Consider the following 15,561-nt stretch of genomic DNA (forward strand, 5'->3'; position numbering starts at 1 on the left):
GTGCAATACTGGTCAAAGCCTCAGATGGGATAGGGGGAACTAGAGTTTTTGGAACACATTTGTACCTGGACTTACAACAAAAAAGATTTGCAGGTGATTGTTCCTGAATACTTTAGGCATTAAAGATTCTCTGAAGTGTCCAACATAGGGTGCTAAACCGATACTTTGGTTTAACCACATCCAACTCAAGACAGTATCATGGTGAAAGAACAGAAGCTTGCACTAGGAACAGTACCCAGAGGATCATTAAGAAATGGATTTTGTCTTAAATTTCCTGCACATTAAGGGGGCTGCACAATATTTTGCTGGCTACCACTTAAACTGACATTTTAACTGACACCCTCATCAAACAACAACCAGCAGATTGGCAGTGAACAAGTCATTTCTGAGGATCTTTGAGCGCTAATTAAAGGCCTGTCACCTTTTACTACTCACTGACTGCTGGATGTTTGAAGACGATTTTGGAAATGCGTCAGCAGACTTTCTGGGACATTTTGTCAAGAGTTTGCCAATACACAAGCAACATTTATTCTGGACATTGTTTCAGGACTTTAGCTAAAAGGAATAAGGGCTAGAAAATTGATTACACATACTGCAGGAACAGCACGACTGAAGTCTACCATCACTACTCGGGAGTTGGGTACGCCTCAGGTCCCTACCACATAGGGCCAGCATGATGCTTCAGCAATAGAAAGGTGCAAGCAGGTGTGTCCTCTCCTTGTGTCAGAAAGTTTTTAAATCAGTGCTGTCCAGATATCACATAGCTAACTAGGTGATGGAGGTGCCAGGATTTCAAATGTGTATCGCGCCAGGCTTGTACATGCATACATTCATAATTCTTCAAACATCAATCATTTGGCTGCAAGATGGGCCCTACACCAACACTTCTTAAATAACCATTGAAATTAGCGGTTAGCTCATAGAATTAAAATCTTTGGCAAAGGAAAATCGAGAGGGGAGATGAGGAAATTTTTTTTCACTCAGTGAATTGTTGGGATCTGGAAATTTCTAACTGAAATGATTTTGCAAGTTGATTTTATTAAAAACTTTTAAAGATCATTGGAGTTAGGTGCATTGGCCATGCTAATTTCTCCGTCAGTGTACCCGAACAGGCGCCGGAGTATGGTAACTAGGGGAATTTCACAGTGACATCATTGCAGTGTTAATGTAAGCCTACTTGTGACGCTAATAAGTAAATGAATTTAGTTCCTAGAGGATGAGGAACCTTTTGTTTTCTTTATACTTTCATGGGATGTGGGCATCACAGATATTTGTTGCCCATGAATTGATTACCCTTGAACCGAGTGGCTTATTGGGCTATTTCAGAGGGCATTTAGAAGTAAACCACATTGTTTAGGTCTGGAGTCACATGTAGGCCAGATCAGATAAGAAGGAAGATTTCCTTCCCTAAAGACTTAAGTGAGTTAGGTAGGTTTTTATGAGAATTGATAATAATTTCATGGTCGCTATTACCAAGAGTAGTTTTAACACTATATTTTGTTTGAATTTTAAATTCCGCCAGCTGCCGTGGTGGGATTTGAACCCATGTCCACTAGGCGTTGGCCTATGCCTCTGGATTATGAATTCAGTGACATTACTTCTACACCACTAACTTCAAAAAGCAGTGATGTGAGATTGAGAACAGCTGCATTTTCGAAGGCTGAAACTTCATGAGAATGTAATTAGCCCCACCTTCCATCTTTCAGCCCGACCCATTTCCAGAGGATGAGGAAAGTCCAGCAAAACAATGATGTACCAATGGTCCACTTCAATGCTGTAGGTTTCTGTGATTTCTATGAAACTGATGAATCAATCATTGGAAAAAACACAGACGAAAGGAGGGAGAAACTCATGTTGAGGCTTCAAGGGGTAATATATAACAAAAAAATTGAAAACATAGATGAGGGGATAAAATATGTTGAGCTTCCAAAACAGGACAGTGTACTAAACAAGCATTGTGAAAGGCCAAAGGATGATTTAATGATAAGGTTCACATTGCTACCACTGTCATTAGGTGGGGAAGGTGGAAGAAGTATATCTAGCAAGGAGGTTGAAGAGGGAATGCATCACGAATTGTGAGTCAGATTTCCACCATAATTTATAGAATGCTACAGTGCAGAAGGAGACCATTCAGCCCATCGTATCTGCACCAACCACAATCCCACCCAGGCCCCACCCCCACAACCCCATGCATTTAACAAAGATAGTCCCCTGACATTAAGGGAAATTTCAGTATGGCCAATCAACCTAACCCGCGCATCTTTGGACTGTGGGTGGAAACCAGGGCACCTGGAAGAAACCCAAGTGGAAACTGGGAGAATGTGCAAACACAGATAATGACCCAAGTCAGGAATTGAACCTGGGTCCCTGGCACTGTGAGGTAGCACTGCTAACCACTGTGCCACCATGCCATCATAGTCAGTATGAAAATACAAACCTCTATAATAAGATTGTGGACTGGAGGATCTCATTTGCAGATGAACACATACGTTGTGACAGAGTCAGAGGGGGCACTGATATGATGAAAAAATTGAAATATGAGATGATATAGAAAGTCGGGGGTGCAAGACAGAACTGAAGCCAATCTTACACTTTCAATTACAAACTTGCACATTCAAACCCCACAAGCCCAGTTTCAGTCTGCTCCTATTTAAAGGAGTACAATCTCCAGTTAGTGCCCACTATTTATATACAATTAAACACGATCAATATTCAATAACAGGATGGCAGTTGGGAAAGGTAGTCCCAGCAGGTATGCTGCATGGGAAGGCTGTTGAGAGAGGGGGAATGCAGCTATGGAGGTTGGTTTTCAAGTAAAATCAGTGATGAGCGCTTTAATGAGCTGTTCAGGGAACGCTGAAAGGAACTTTGTACACTAAATGGATTTAACATGGCATGCCTATGGAGGTTGGATCGCAATAACTCTGTGAAACATTTCTAGAATAGCATTCCCACTATCAAGTTACAAGTGGATCACGCTACTCTCTAAGTTCAAATTCAAGTCAACTTCTGTGCAATGACAAATGCAACCTTGACATGGGGGCTAAATTGGACAGTGTAGCAGTAGATGCTACATGAGGCTTGGAAATGGGGTTTGAAATATATGTGCACACTTGCAACAGGAAATGTGCCGGATGCAGTTTTGTGAAAGGGGTTTGTCCTCATACAACTAATAACCAACAACAATGTATAGAACAACAATCAGCAACACTCATTCAAATTAGATATTGCTGCCATGTCCAAACATCACATGCCAGCCAGCATCCTGTCATAACCTTGCATAGCTGCACATGATGTTAAACACGATGCAGGAGCTTTCATGAATGATATTTAAAGGGATCATGGAGCACCAGGTGGCATGCATGATAGCTGCTGTTCTGCAAGCAGCTTGTTAACTCTTGGAGGGAAGTCCTTCAATCGAGTGCTCAGTGTTTGATAAAAGGATTGGACTTTGGGAAGGGTGGCCAGCTAAAAGCCATCCCCTTTTTGCTTCTGAACTCCTTGCAATTCTTCCCCCAATGACCCCCACCTTGCGGCCCATCCCACTCATATCACTTACTTTTGCTCTCTGATGTGAGGACTCAGGGAGGTTTCTTTTTTCTGGCAGCAGCCCTGGCTTTTCCTGTGGCGCTGCTGAGCACAAGAGCTGCCAGCTTTTGGCCAGCAACTCACGTTAAGCAAGACATCTCCCCTCATGCACTTGATTCCAGAAGGAGGCCTGTTTGGTTTGTAGTTTGATGGGTCTTCTGGAAAGGAGGCAATGCAACTCTGTCACCCGCTCTTCAGCCAGCAGGTGAGAATTCTGAGGCCTCAGCAAGATTCTGCCCCCTATTGCAGTTATTGGTGAATTATTGATTTTGGCCCTGGTGCAACTGAATAGGTTTTTGATGCTTTTATGTACCTACCCAAAATCAGAATACTCCACAGGGAGTGGTCTGGTTAGTCCTGAAGTAATTTATCATTATTTAAAATACTATTCTGATAAAAGTGATTTCCAGACGTGGGTACCATGGTAGAGTTTTCTCTTGGAATATAATTGTACTGGAAGAATGAAGAGAAGTGAAAGAGAGCTCCAAAAATTGTTGGAAGATTAAAGAGGAGGAGGAGGAGAAGGAAAAAAGCCTGGTTGGGATTGTAGTTGGTGCTGACTCGATGGGTCAAATACCCTCCTTCTTCGCTGGAGGGATTCTATGATTCTATAGCTCTCACCAGAAAGCCATGTGCACCAAGAGTTTTCAAGAAGACCTGAGCTTTAGCGAGGACAAATGCTTCTACAGCCTGGAGCACTCTTCAATAATAAATATGAAGATTTGTCTTGGGAAACTGCATGCTGTACTCTTTGGTTACTATGAGGAACAGCCCTTGCCTAGGTCTATTAGGCAAGATAAGGAGCAAGAGCCCTTTGAAGAGGAGGAGGAAGTACTGAAAGTCGACAAACAGGAAAGGAAAGTGAGAGTACAATTTAGATAACCCATGTCTGCTTTGATTCTATGAGATAATTAATTAATTAATAATGTCAGTCACCACAACTATCTGTCTCACTTTATTTCAAACAATTCTCCATTCACTAACATTCTTCTTTTCTCCATCACTGGCCATCATATCAATGTCTTTATGACAACATAAAAATAAAGATCAAACAATGCAAATTGCAATCTAAATTTATAAATTCAATCGTTAAATAATACAAAAATAAGATAACGGGGAGATTTTCCAACCTCGCCGCACCTGCATCCCACTTGTAGTACAATTGAAGCTGAGATGGCAGCTACAAGATGCTGCCTCATGGCTGGGTCTGCCATGGGGTTGGCCGCCACTTCCATGATGGAAAAGATGGGTCCCAAAACACAATGCCCTCCACTATATTGGAGCTGGATCCCTCCATACACGTTGATGGTGACAACAGGCACATTGAGGCACTTAGAATTGTATTGTGCATACCCATCCTTATTCTCCTCTTGAATGTTGTGCCATTAAAATAGACACCTGTCTCCCCTTTAGGAGAACATGTCTGCAACACCACCCTTTGTGGCAGTGGCACACAAAGAGGGAGAGAACAGAATGTCAATGCTCATATTAGGATGTTGTGCCTGCTTTGGATGAATAGTATGTGGCGGCATCATTGGAAGGCATAGAAACATGGAAACTAGAAGCAGGAGTAGGCCATTTATTTTGATTCAAAGAAGTTCCTCCTCAACTCCAGTTTAGAATGGAGTTGAGGAGGAACTTCTTCACTCAAAGGGTGGTGAATCTCTGGAATTCTCTGCCCGTTGAAGCGGTGGAGGCTACCTTGATAAATATATTTAAGACACGGGTAGATAGGTTTTTGGTAGGCAAGGGAATTAAGGGTTATGGGGAGAAAGCGGGAAAGTGGAACTGAGCCACTTCAGAGCAGCCATGATCTCATTGAATGGCGGGGCAGGCTCGAAGGACTAGATGGCCTACTCCTGCACCTACTTCTTATGTTATGATTATGGCTGACCATTGAGTTCAATATCCTGATCCTCCCTTCCCCCATATCCCTTGATCCAGTTAGTCCCAAGAGCTTTATCTAATTTCTTCTTGAAATTAGACAAATTTCTTCTTGAAATTAGACAAAGTTTTGTCCTCAACTACATTCTGTGGTAATGAATTCCACACATTTACCACCTTCTGGGTGGAGAAATTTCTCCTCACCTCAAGTTCTAAAAGGTTTACCTCTTATTCTCAAACTATGACCCCTAATTCTGGACTCCATCATCAGGAACATTCTTTCTGAATCTATCCTGTTTAACCCTGTTAGAATTTTATAAATTTTTATGTGATCCCCTCTCACTCTTCTAAACTCCAGTGAATATAATCCTAACCGACTTAGTCTCTCCTCACATGTCAGGTCTGCCATCCCAGGAATCAGACTGGTAAACCTTCGCTATACTCCCTCCATAGCAAGCACATCTTTCCTCAGATAAGGACACCAAAACTACACACAATACTCCATGTGTGGCCTCACCAATGCACTATACAGTTGCAGCAAAATATCCCTATCACTATATTCAAATCTCTTGCTAAGAAGGCCAATATCCCATTTGCCTTCTTACTGCCTGCTGTACCTGCAGGCTTACTTTCACTGACTGATGCACGTGGACTCCAAAGTCTCAATGAGTATCCACCTCTATCAATTTACACTCATTCAAGTAATAATCTGTCTTACAATTATGGCTACCAAAGTGGATAACCTCACATTTATCCATATTATACTGTATCTGCCCAAGCAATCAGCCTGTCCAAATCATGCTAAAGCATCTCTGCATCTTTCTCACAGATCATCCTCCCATCCAACTTTGTATCGTCTACAAATTTGGAGATAATACATTCAGTTCCCTCTTCCAAATCATTAATATATAATGTGAACAGTTGGGGTCCCAGCACAGATCCCTGTGAAACCCCATTAATCTGCCTGTCAATTAAAAAACCTATTTATGCCAACTCTTTGCTTCTTATCTGCTAACCAGCTTTCTATTCATGTGGAGAATGTAAATGTTAGGCATGAGTTCTGAGTGCTGGGAGTACTGAGGTGAGTGATGTAGTTGTGGATTATTTAGCTGCACAAGAGGTTGCTCGTTGTCAAACAATGTCTTCACTGATCTTGGCCACATGTTTGAGTTAATTCACTTCTTCTGACACTACTGTCAGATCCTCAGCATTAGACTCTGGGCATTGCCATCTGCACCAATCTTTTTGAATGGTGGCCATTAATGGCCTCCAGGTACCCCCACGGAAACAAGGCCTGTCTCCTTCTATCCATCTCTTTCACTAATTATTCACTGTTGCAACAGTGAATCAAAGAATCCTCTCTCTGCCCTGGTATTCCAGATCCCTTGCTCTTAAATGCAGGAATTAAAATTCATCAGCATCCTCCTGCAATTCAGTGTACTTTGCTTAAGCAGGACAGACTTTCTGTAAGAGCTATAGGCTAACCAGAGTGCGTGCAAACCCCTGTTGCGAGTGCAACCAGCTAGTAGCATAGGGCTTGCTGGGCTGCCAACTACAATCATTCTAATGAGGGGCCAGCATGTAATTTGTTTGGAGAGGAGAGGAAAGAAATTGAGAATGAAGTGTAAGAATAATTAGGAATGCAGGAGTAAAGATTGTAAAGGATTACTTGAGTTACTTCGGTTAATGCCAAGATTGTTGCTCCAAGAACATGGACGCAGCACAGAAAAATGTTGAGCAATCTGATGTGGTTTATTAAGGTGAGAGTCTCCTTTTTTCAGCAGCAGAAGCGGGGCATCACCATCGATGGAACCACAGCCAGTGAGTGAAGAAAAACTTGATAGCAACTCAGACTTGCAATCCAATGGAAGGCTAACTGGAGAGAGAAAACAATGACCATATCAGGTCCCTGCCCTGTTTGACTATCTCGAGGGTCCTTGGAGAGGCCAAAAGTGGGAGCTATGGGAAAGCCATTTTCTCTGATGTTGAATAGCATCGCGCATCCACGTAAAGGAGCAAAAGCATCAAGTTAATGTCTTTCTTTATGCTGTAGGTTCAGTAGCAGACAATGTTTGCCTGAGGCAGGAACTTAACCATTCTCAAGGACTTTACCAGCTGTTTTAGCCAGAGGGCTAATATTAGAGCAAGCATGTTTTCACCAAAAGTCTCAATGACCTGGGGAGTCATTTGCATTATTTCTCACTGACCTATGTCGCCTAGTTTATTCTTGTGGATACAGGGTGGTAAAGAATGACCTAATCCATTATCGCATTATCATAAGCATCTAGGTGGAAAAGCTCTCCAGCTTTCTGCAGACCAAAGACAAACTTACTTTAGACCAAGCAGCCCAGCATGTGAGGCAGTCTGAGCTTCAAGAAATAAACTGGGCTCTAATTTGGCGTGATTCTGAAGCTTCACATGACTCAATTAACTGAGTATGTTGGAATAGAATCATGGAATCCTACAGTGCAGAAGGAGGCCATTTGGCCCATCAAGTCTGCACTGACCACAATCCCACCCTGGCTCTAACCTCATAACCCCATGCATTTACCCTAGCTAGTCCCCCTGATAATAAAGTACAATTTAGCATGGCCAATCCACCTAAATAGCATGTCTTTTAGACTGTAGGAGGAAACCCATGCAGACATGGGGAGAATGTGCAAACTCCACACAGATAGTGACTCAAGACAGGAATTGAAAACGAGTCTCCGGTGCTGTGAGGCAGCAGTGTTAACCACTGTGCCATCATGCCGCACAACAACTAGGATTCCTGGAAAAAGCAGATTATGACCAGCATTTGAAAAACTCACCAGTGCAACTTCAGCCTACAACAACTGTGGAGGTTTATTCAATTAGCAGTGAGTTATTTTCCAGCACAGATACACCATCCATTAGACCGCAGCTGCAGATTGAGGTTATGGATCACTCAGTTCTTTATGAAGCTTGGTCAGAGAGGATGGTACAGAAGCACCAAGGCAGACAGTGGCCATCTATATGTAGATCTGTTGGACCTGAGCTGGCTTTTCCTGAAACAAGCAATGCGGAGAAGGCCATTGCAGCACTGAATTATCTGTTGGAAGATGAGGTCTTAGAGCTTGATCCATTGTTTCAATTGATATATGCACTATATGAAGTCTCTGATGGCTTTTTTGAGCAGTCAACTATTTCTAAAGGCTGAGCGGCATTCAGATCTTTATTCCACTGAAACAATAACTTGTCTATCGCTAGTAGTCCATGAAAAGACTTCTAGAGAGAATGCCTTACTAATTCCATGTCTGAGTCCATAAAGCATCACACTGCCAAAGAGATTGTAGCACCCTTTTTTCAGTGAAAGTCAAATGAGGTACATGCTTCAGTGCCAGCTAAAAATATTCTTCCCGTTATACATCAGCGCAGATGCAGAATTTTCAGAACTTCTCAAGCTTTACAACTCTGCAACAATCTTCCTGAGTTACTTGTCTATAGGAAATTTGTCTTCATTCTGTCTTAGAAATTTCCCCCTTTGTAGAAAGTGGAGTTCTCTTGTCTCCATATATTTAGAAAATGTCCCTATTGGTCATGGTGGAACATCCTTATTCAGAGAGAAGTGTGGCTCTGTTCTCTCTGCCCCTGCAATGTAGATGTCACTCCTGAAGTACCATTGGGAAATCATCTCTTTTTTCCCTGAAAGACTTACTTGAATTTAGTTGGTTTTTTTTTCTCTTGTTCGGATTCATTGGAATATCAAATCTTCAATAACTTTTCTGTCTTCGATGCAGTGAATATTATGGCTGTCAAAAGCTTCACTGGTGTTGAAGATCATTCATTTTCTAAAGGTTTTTCCTTTCATGCTTTGAGGGAGCAACACATTCCTCATTTCTTCTCTTTTAATTCAAGAGATCCAAAGGTGATGTATGAGTCTTACCTTTTGGATTCGTCTTCGTTCCAAAAGATTCCTTGCAGTCCAATAGTCCTGAAGCCTATACTCTGCTTACCAGAAATGCTGCAATTACTGTCCTATTTTTCTGATGATAGTGTCCTTCATGCAAAAGGAGAAAACCGTCATGTCTCCAAGCCATCTTCCATAAGAGCCAAGAATAACTGCGAGACTGAATCCTTCAGGACCATGACTTGGAGAAGGGAAAGAATAGAGTTAGAGTTGGCTATATTCAATTATAGTAAAATGGGAGTTACAGAAATGAGTATGTACACAGTTAAAGATCCCGCTGCCTCGGAAAAGCAGCCAGCATAATTACGGACCCCACTCACCCCAGACATATTCTCTTCCACCTTCTTCTGTTGGGAAAAAGATATAGAAGTCTGAGGTCATGTACCAGCTGGCTCAAGAACAGCTTCTTCCTTGCTGCCATTCGACTTTTGAATGGACCTACCTTGCACTGAGTTGATCTTTCTCTACACCCTAGCTATAACTGTAACATTACATTTTGCACTCTCTCCTTCTCTTATGAATGGTATGCTTTGTCTGTATGGCTTGCAAGAAACAATAGTTTTCACTGTATACCAATACATGTGACAATAATGAATCAAACTCTGATTTCATATTGTTGCTAAGACGCAGAAAGTGTACTGGGGGGAGATATAGTATGAGGGTTAACTGAATGGATATGCCAGTGATTGATGTAGACAAACAATCACTGACATCATTTGTCATGTGCTTGATTCCCGAGGAAGAGGTGAATAGTTGGATAGGTGGCATCCAGAGCAATATACCTTCTGTGTAACTTGTTTAGATTTAGTGTTAATAAACCAGTTTTAATGAAGTGCCAGAATATAACTACAGTCAGTGCGACGGAAGATAGGTCAAACATATAAATAACCAAGAACACTGCCAAGAGTCTTCAGTGAAAAGTCTGACAACACCAGGTTTTAGTCCAACCTATTTATTTGATAATATACTCGCAAGCTTTCGGATTAGTCCCTTCGTCAGGTGAATGGAGAGTTCTGGCCTCAGACAGAGCATATAAAGCACAGACAGTTTAGAGATTACTGATTCGCATTCTAATCAGTAATCTCTAAACTGTCTGTGCTTTATATGCTCTGTCTGAGGCCAGAACTCTCCATTCACCTGACGAAGGGACTAACCCGAAAGCTTGCGAGTATATTATCAAATAAATAGGTTGGACTAAAACCTGGTGTTGTCAGACTTTTCACTGTGTTTACGCCAGTCCAACGCCGGCATACCCACATCAAGAGTCTTCAGATCAGAGCAACCATCCAAAACAGGTTGTGGGTCAGGTTTGAGATTTAAATGTTGTTACATACTACCTGATTGTGGTGATTGTTCCTCAAAGGGCAACACAGCAGAAAAGAGTCACCTGGGAAAGGGGAAAAATGCGAGAGCAGAAGTAATAGGGGACCTTTTTGACTATGTGTCAAAAACGTGGTGGGAAAAGTGTAGCTGGTGGGCTGCACCCTGCCTTTTCCAGCTGAGTTGACACAACCATCAAACAATGAGAAAATTCCACCCAAACTAGTGGGTGCTGTTCTACACCAGCATTGCAGCCTGGGAAAATCATTTTTTTTCAATGTAGTACATTTCTTTCTGGCAGTGGGAGGTTACACACATTCGCAATTACTGTCAATTAAATGACTGACAACAGTAGCCTTCCTAAATGCTGTAATGTAAGATGATTGGAGACAGCAAAATATGTATCCGTTACTGCGGATGGAAAATTTCAGCTGACACTGGATAATCGTCTCCAGTTCAAAGGCACGAGAAATATATCCCTCCCAAAATAAACCCTACATCTTCAAAATGTTTTGTGGTATTTGACCTTGAAAACTTCAATAAAGGGCAGATAAATCTTTGCAATCCAAAGTTTGTAACTTGCTCCAAAAAAATTAACTTTGATCAGCATTTTCAGCAAAGAATACTTCAATACTCAAGGTCCACTGAGATGATTTAATGAATATGTATATATTTCAAACAGATTATTGAATGTGTACTCATTCAGCTTTTCAAACTTTTATATTATAAAATGAAATCCTAAAAAAAAATTGCTGATAAATTTCCATGTTTTTGATGTAAATTTGAGTAAATAGTATCGGTCTGCTGAAAAGAAGTAGGTTGCTAAGTAGCAGCGGCTAATAATTCTGTTGTCAAGATGATTGTTTGTAATTCTGTGCCTATACAGGTTCTACCTCGCAAATTGGCTCATTAAAGAGCAGGAACACAGAGCGGTGACAGTTTAAAGAGCGGGAACACAGAGTGTCGACAGTTTAAAGAGTGGGAACACAGAGTGGTGACAGTTGGGAGTTTGGGTGGAGAGGATGGCAGTTAGGGCAGTTCAGTGCACCTCTTGCAGAATGTAGGGGGTAAGGATCACCATTAGCGACCCTGCTGACTTCAGCTGTGGGAGGTGCACCCAGCTCCAGTTCCTCACAGATCACCTTAGGGAATTGGAGCTGGAACTGGGTGAACTTTGGATCATTCAGGAGGCAGAGAGGGTGACAGATAGCAGTTATCGGGAAGTGGTAATACCTAAAAATGAAGCTAGCCAGGTGACAGTCATGAGACGAGAGGGGAAGAAGCAATCAATGCCGGCCTCCCCATGGTAGTTCCCCTTCAAAATAAGTATACTGTTTTGAATATTGTGGGGGGCATGAGGTAAGCCATGGTGACTAGGTCTCTGGCACAGAGTTGGGCTCTGTGGCTCAGAAGGGAAAGGGGGAAAATAGGAGAGCAAAAGTAGTAGGGGACTCAATAGTTAGAGGCACAGACAGGCGGTTCTGTGGGTGCGAACAAGACTCCAGGATGGTAGTCTGCCTCCCTGGTGCCAGAGTCCTGGATGTCTCTAAGCAGATAGGAAGCATTCTAAAAAGAGACAGTAAGTAGACAGAAGTCATTGTCCACATTGGTACAAATGACATAGGCAGAAAGAGCAGGGAGGTTCTGCAGGATCAATTTAGGGAGTTAGGTGAAGGTTGGCAATCTCTGGATTGCTCCTCATGCCGCGTGCTTGTGAGGCTACGAACAGGGAGATTGCGCAGCTGAACGTGACTAAAGAACTGGTGCAGGAGGGGAGGTTTCAGATTCACGCATTACTGTGAAGTCTTCCAGGGAGGACAGGACCTGTACAAGAAAGATAGGTTACATCTGAACTGGAGGGGCACCAATATCCTGGCTGGGAGATTTGCTAGTGTGGTTCGGGTGGTTTTAAACTAATGTGACAGAGGATTGGCATTCGGAACAGTAGGTCAGCAAGCGTAGAGACTGGACAAGCATGAGGCCAAGACAAGGCTATCTAAGAGGAAGAACAATCTGGGAGAGTACGAACTCATTGGGCCTGGAGGTCTGGAGTGCATCTGCTTCAATGCAAGGAGCATAACGGGCAAAACAGTTGAACTTAGAGCCTTAATGCACTTGGATGTGGTTACAGTGACAGAGACTTGGTTAAAAGAAGGACAGGACTGGCAGCTGAATATTCCAGGGTGTAAGCATTTTTGGCAAGACAGAGGAGGGGCTGGAAGAGGTGGGAGAATAGCAATACTGGTTGGGGAGCATATTATAGCAGTACAGAAGGTGGACAATTTGGAAGGATCATGTAACGAGACACTGTGGGTAGAGCACAGAAACAGGAAGAGCGCAGTCACTGTGCTGGGAGTATACTACAGGCCTCCCAATAGCCTACGGAAAATTAAGGAATGGATATGTAAGAAGATTCTGGACAGGTGTAGAAAAAATAGGGTTGTTGTACTGGGAGAATTTAATTTCCCTCATATACACTGGAAATTCCTTAGGGCTGGGGGTCCGGACGGACAGGAATTTATAAAATGTGTCTAGGAAGGATCTTTGGAACAATATGTTGATAGTCCAACTAGAGAGGGAGCTATACTGGGCCTCGTACTGGAGAATGAGCCTGGTCAGGTCATCAAAGTTTCAGTAGGGGAACATGTGGCATACAGTGACCAAATTCTGTAAACTTACGAATAGTCATGGAAAAGGATGATTTCCCACGGGTAAGGTGCAGAATTGGGGGAAGGCTAACTACAGCTGGATTAGGCAGGATTTGGTGGCCGTTGATTGGGAGAGGCTGTTCGAGGGTAAATCCAGATCTGGCATGTGGGAGTCTTTTAAGGAGCAGTTGATAGGAGTGCAGGACAGGCATGTGCCTATAAAAAGGATGGATAAGAAAGGATGGATTCGAGAGCCGTGGATAACCAGAGAAATTATGGATCTAATCAAAAGGAAAAAAGAGGCATACATAAGGTCCAGGCAGCTAAAAACAGATGAAGCACTGGAGGAATACAGAGAAAGTAGAAAAGAACTCAAACAAGGAGTTAGAAGGGCAAAAAGGTGTCATGAAATGTCCTTGGCAGACAGGATTAAAGAGAATCCCAAAGCATTTAATACATATGTAAAGGAACAAGAGGGTTGTCAGAAATAGTCGGACCTCTCAAGAACACAGGAGGGGAATTCTGCTTAGAACCCAAGTAAGTACGTGAGATCCTAAATGAATACTTTCTATCAGTATTCACAAAGGAGAGGGACACGTTGATTGGTAGTGTCTCAGAGGGATATGTGGACCCATTAGAACAAATCGCAATTACAAGGGAGGAAGTGTTAGGTGTTTTAGGAAGCATTAAGGTAGACAAATCCCCAGGGCCAGATGGCATCTGTCCTAGATTACTGAGAGAGACAAGAGATGAAATTGCTGGGCCTCTAACAGAAATCTTTGTTTCTTCATTGAACACAGGTGAGGTCCCAAAGGAATGAAGGATAGCAAATGTAGCCCCCTTATTTAAGAAGTGTAGCAAGGATAACCTGGGTAATTATAGGCCAGTGAGCTTGACATCCGTGGTGGGGAAATTGTTGGAGAAGATTCTTAGAGATAGGATCTATACACATTTAGAACTGAATAGTCTCATTAGCGATAGACAACATGGTTTTGTACGATGGATGTCATGCGTCACAAATTTGGTTGAGTTCTTTGAGGAGGTGACAAAAATGATTGATGAGAGAAGGGCCATGGATGTCATCTATGTGGATTTTAGTAAGGCATTTGATGAGGTCCCTCATGGCAGATGGCGCAAAAGGTTATATCTCACGGGATCAAAGGAGAACAGTTCTGTACCTGGATAGGTACAGAACTGGCTTGGCCATAAAAGTCAGAGGGTAGCAGTGGAGGGATCTTTTCCTGATTGGAGTTCTAGTGGTGTTCCGCAGGGCTCCGTACTGGGACCTCTGCTGTTTGTGATATATATAAATGATTTGGAAGAAGGTGTAGCTGGTCTGATTAGTAAGTTTGCGGACGACACAAAGATTGTTGGAGTTCTGGATAGTGCTGAACATTGTCAGAGAATACAACAGGATATTGATAGGCTGGAAAGTTGGGCGGAGAAATGGCAGATGGAATTTAATTCAGATTGCATGGGTTTTCTCCGGGTGCTCTGGTTTCCTCCCATACCGCAAAGATGTGCTCTTAGGCTGATTGGTGTAACAAATTGTCCCTAAATTAGTCTCCCCTCAATCTGGTTTCCAATGTGGAGTGCCATAAGCGTAGACAAAAATCATGATTAGGGGAAGAGGGAACTCACAATGATAAAATGGCGGCGCGGGCTCGTTGGGCCAAAGGGCCTGTTTCCCGTGCTGTGTTGTTCTTTGTTCTTTGTTAAATGCAAAGTGATGCATTTTGGTAGATCTAATGCAGGAGGGAGTTATACAATAAATGGCAGAACGATCAGGAGTATAGACACACAGAGAGACCTGGGTGTGCAAGTCCACAGATCCTTAAAGGTGGTAGCAAAGGTAGAAAAGGTGGTGAAGAAGGCATATGGCATGCTTGCCTTTATTGGATAGGGCATAGATTATAAAAGTTGGCATGTGATGTTACAGTTATATAGAATGTTGGTTAGGCATCCAGTTCTGGTCGTCACACTACCGGAAGGATGTGGAGGCTTTGGAGAGAGTGCAGAAAAGATTTACCAGGATGTTGCCTGGTATGGAGGATCTGAGCTATGAGGTGAGATGGAAAGGCCGAGGTTGAGGGGCGACCTAATAGAAGTTTATAAAATTAAGAAGGGCACGGATAGGATGAACAGTTGGAAGCTTTTTCCCAGATCAGAAATGACAAACACAAGGGGTCACAA

The sequence above is a fragment of the Carcharhinus amblyrhynchos genome, chromosome 2, assembly GCF_965287045.1.
Source record: "Carcharhinus amblyrhynchos chromosome 2, sCarAmb.v2.hapA, whole genome shotgun sequence".
NCBI classification, from domain to species: Eukaryota; Metazoa; Chordata; class Chondrichthyes; order Carcharhiniformes; family Carcharhinidae; genus Carcharhinus; species Carcharhinus amblyrhynchos.